This window comes from Impatiens glandulifera, unplaced genomic scaffold (assembly GCF_907164915.1).
Source record: "Impatiens glandulifera unplaced genomic scaffold, dImpGla2.1, whole genome shotgun sequence".
Taxonomy (NCBI): domain Eukaryota; kingdom Viridiplantae; phylum Streptophyta; class Magnoliopsida; order Ericales; family Balsaminaceae; genus Impatiens; species Impatiens glandulifera.
Window position 1 is genome coordinate 5,803 of NW_025919372.1, and position 4,152 is coordinate 9,954.

Below are 4,152 nucleotides of genomic sequence, written 5' to 3' on the forward strand. Positions count from 1 at the left end.
ATTAAGCATTAAGCATTAAGCATTAAGCATTAAGCATTAAGCATTAAGCATTAAGCATTAAGCATTAAGCATTAAGCATTAAGCATTAAGACTTAAGCATTAAGCATTAAGCATTAAGCATTAAGCATTAAGCATTAAGCATTAAGCATTAAGAATTAAGTATTAAGAATTAAGCATTAAGCATTAAGCATTAAGAATTAAGCATTAAGCATTAAGCATGAAGAATGAAGCATGAAGCATGAAGCATGAAGCATGAAGCATGAAGCATGAAGCATGAAGAATGAAGCATGAAGCATGAAGCATGAAGCATGAAGCATGAAGCATGAAGCATGAAGCATGAAGCATGAAGCATGAAGCATGAAGCATGAAGCATGAAGCATGAAACATGAAGCATGAAGCATGAAACATGAAGCATCACTAGTAAAAATAGGGTTAATAGCTACTAATAATGGCGATTATTGTAAATACCCATCGCTATTATTAAATTAGTGGCGATTGGTTAGAATTCCAATAGTTACTATCTTGATAGTAGCTATTGGTATTTATTCCCATTGCCAGTTTATTCGCCCCTTATTAATTGATACCTTATTAATCTTTTTATATTATTCTTTCTTTATCTAGAGACATATCTTGGGTTTCATCTTTCTTCCAAGGAAATATTAGAAAGAGAGCGGCACTCTGAAGAGAGATCAATGGGGGAGGCAACACTTATTTTCTCTTTTCAAGTGAACAACTCGTCTTCAGATCAAGCAAAAGGAAATCAATGGAGATTGTTCTTCCCCAAAGAAGAGTTCTTGCTGCTGAAATAGTTCCAACTCTTCAACTCTACCGTTCTGCTACACCCTTTGAAGTCAGACTCGAAGATTTCTAGATTTTTGTTATTCATCGTCTCCACTTTCTCTTAGTTTCATGTGTTATCTCCTTCGTTTCGGAATCTATTGGATTATGCTTGGAAGATATTTTGTTTGATTTGTTTGCCGATGCTCTTGCAGTTCTTCAAGGAAAGGCTAGCTTCTTTGTTGGTTTAGGGTTTAGGCTAGCTTCAAGTCAATTATTTTCAGCTATGTCACTCTTGTTAAAGGCTTTTCCACCTCCTTGCCCCTTTTTCCTTATGATAAAGGTATGTATGTATGTATGTATTATTATGGTTGTTTCTTTATCGAGTGAAAATATTTCTCTATTTGTTTGTTTGCAGTGAATACCAATGGTGTTTCCACGGATGACTCTTCTTCTCAATGCTTTGACACATTGCATGATCAAGAATATAAGGGAAATCTTCTATTTGAAGATATTGAGAGTGCCATAGGAAGCTTGCTTCCTGGAGATGAAAATGAGCTTTTAGTTGGCATAATGGATTATTTTGACCTTACTGATTTACCCACACGTTTAGAGGAATTGGAAGATGATCTTTTCGATAGTGGTGGTGGGATGAAATTAGACTTTAAGACCCAAGATAGATAAGTTGGTGGTTTATCAAGACTAATCTTGTCTAAAGGAAACCCTAACAACAACAACAGCGGGACAAGCCATTTTGGTGTCCCGAGCAATATGTGTACAATAGCAGGAGAACATCCATTCAGAGAACAGGAGGACATTATTTGTTAACAATATCAACAGTAATGTTGAAGATTCTGAACTGCAGTCAATATTTGAAGTACCTACCCTGAATTTATTTCTCATCTCCTGTTCCTATTATTAATGATGAAATTTGAAATCCATTGTAGCAATATGGAGATATCAGAACTTTGTACACAGCATGCAAACATAGAGGCTTTGTGATGATATCTTACTATGACATACGAGATGCTCGAAATGCGATGCGTGGATTAGCTTTAATTTTTGGTACATTTAAATATAATATATATAACATGTAAGTTGTTTGGTGCTTTTTAGGATAACCCATCAGAAAAGGATATAAATCAAGGAACCCTTCTTGCATTCAATCATGATGCTTCAGTATCCAATCATGATCTCTTGCAAATCTTTGGTGCTAATGGAGAGGTCAAGGAGGTATACTTCCTAACAGCATCACTCTCACAATTTTAATATCACAAGATTTATAATGACATTTTAACTGTCTTTTTTCCCCCAATAACTTAACTGTGGTGGCCCATTTTCCAACTGCAGATTAGGGAAACACCACACAAACGACATCATAAATTCATAGAGTTTTATGATATTAGAGTGGCGGAGGCGGCTCTAAATGCCCTTAACAAGAGTGACATAGCTCGGAAACGCATAAAGCTTGAACCAAGCAGGCCTCGTGGAACCCGCATGAGGTATGAATTGTCATTTAAACGAAATAGAAACACTGGTTTCTTTATCTATTTAACAAACAAACTAATAGAAAAAATTAAGTAAGTTAATTTTGAAACTGGCCAGAAAACTAAACAACTATTAACTTCTATGTGCAGAAACAGATCGAATTGTATAAACCGGCTGGAACTTCATAAACTGGCTGAAGAACACTTCAAAGTAATCCAGCTCAGAATGATCAAGTCAAGATCAAGAGGAACCGACCTCAACATTCTCAGCAGACCAGCTAGCAAAGAAAATGCTACATCCCAGCCGGATTATACTATGAAAGAGTCAACCGGAAACTACGAACTACAAAGATGACGTAATGTGACGAAATAGACGTGTCTTGGGAAAATAAAAGAAGATAAGATTCGGATCAGAAGCATGCGATAAAAACAATGATGAAACAGCTGATCCGAAGATCCGACTCAGACAGCCGGAAGGTGCATGTCTGACACGTGTCCAAATCTGCAAACCGGCTATGTCATTTTTACCTGAGAAGTATCTGCATGCTTGCCAAGTGTTAGGAAGGTAAAACGTGCAAGCAACCTCTCTGCACCGGCGTGACTCTGAACTGACCAATCCCACGGTGAGAGAAGAAAGTGACCGTTGGGATCCTCTTCACTATAAAAGGAAGACGAAGCGACCTCATTAATGGTAGTAACGAACATCTTAAGAGAGAGAAAGAAATCTCACGCGCGATCCAAAACCATTGTGTCATATACCGAAAGCTTTATTTGTATTGTATTAGTGTATTACATCACAGAGTGAGTTGGTGTAACCGGCGAGTAGCGAGTTAGGATCGACCGGCAGTGTAATTGTTGTAACTTTGAAAGTTATTGGAGATCCTTATCATAACCTGAGAAGAAGGGGTGACGTAGGAGGGTTTGCTCCGAACATCCATAAAAAATCCTGTCATGTCTCATTTCTTTTATTTCCGGCTTACTCACTCTAAAAACCTAAACACAAACCTAAACATAATCTTACTCCTTAATCAAAACCGGTCTACTCATATCTCTAAAACCGACTCCTCTTAAACATCATCCAAGTCGCATACGTTGCTTCAGACTAAAACAGACATTTTCGCCCTTGAACCCGTTTCAAGAGTCTGTGACAGTTTGCATAGTGCTGAGAAAGGTTTTAGTCTCTAACCGGACTATCACCAAAGTGTGTTGTGTGTTGTAAGCGGCCACCCTTTCAGAAACCGGAAACACCCTGGTCCTCCAAGGGCGTCCCCGATCCTAACACAAACATTGTTTTTAATTACTTATTGAAGTATTGAAAAATCTTTCTTTAGCTTGATACATCAACTGAGTCAGGATATGGAACACGATGATGTCAGATTTAAGCAGCAAGTAAGCTCTCCATTAACCATTTCCCCTCCAGGTACACTTTCATTTGTTTCTGTTTGCATAAAATTGGGTAACTGTCATTAGAGTATCTTTCAGAAGTGCGCTGAAATAATGTTATGCCATCCTAGTGACTCAAAAGTTTGCTCCAATTGGTAATAAGGATCAGACTGCTCCAATTCTTCTTCTTCATGGGAAACATCATCCATGATGACAAGGCAGCAGCCATTTACATCTAGTGGACAAGGACAAATTTACTTGCAGAATAATCAATACGAAATTTTATCGGGTTCACCACACCAGCATCACTATGTTGGATCTGCTCCACACTTGGGGTACTTTCCAGAGTCGCCTGAAGTCCTCAATCGATCTTCATTTAGTGGCTTAGGCATAAATTAGAAAAATAGGCATTACATGGCTATAAATCACGGTTTTGCACATCATCAAAACATCAATGGAATTTTGCTAAACATATTTTTCAAAACCGGCCACACATTACAAGTTT

The 4,152-nt window shown here is 37.7% G+C and overlaps 1 pseudogene; it reads left to right on the forward strand.

Moving 5' to 3' along the window:
• The first annotated feature begins 1,063 nt into the window (after positions 1-1,063).
• On the forward strand, positions 1,064-3,858 carry LOC124917867 (annotated as a pseudogene).
• The last annotated feature ends 294 nt before the right edge of the window (positions 3,859-4,152 follow it).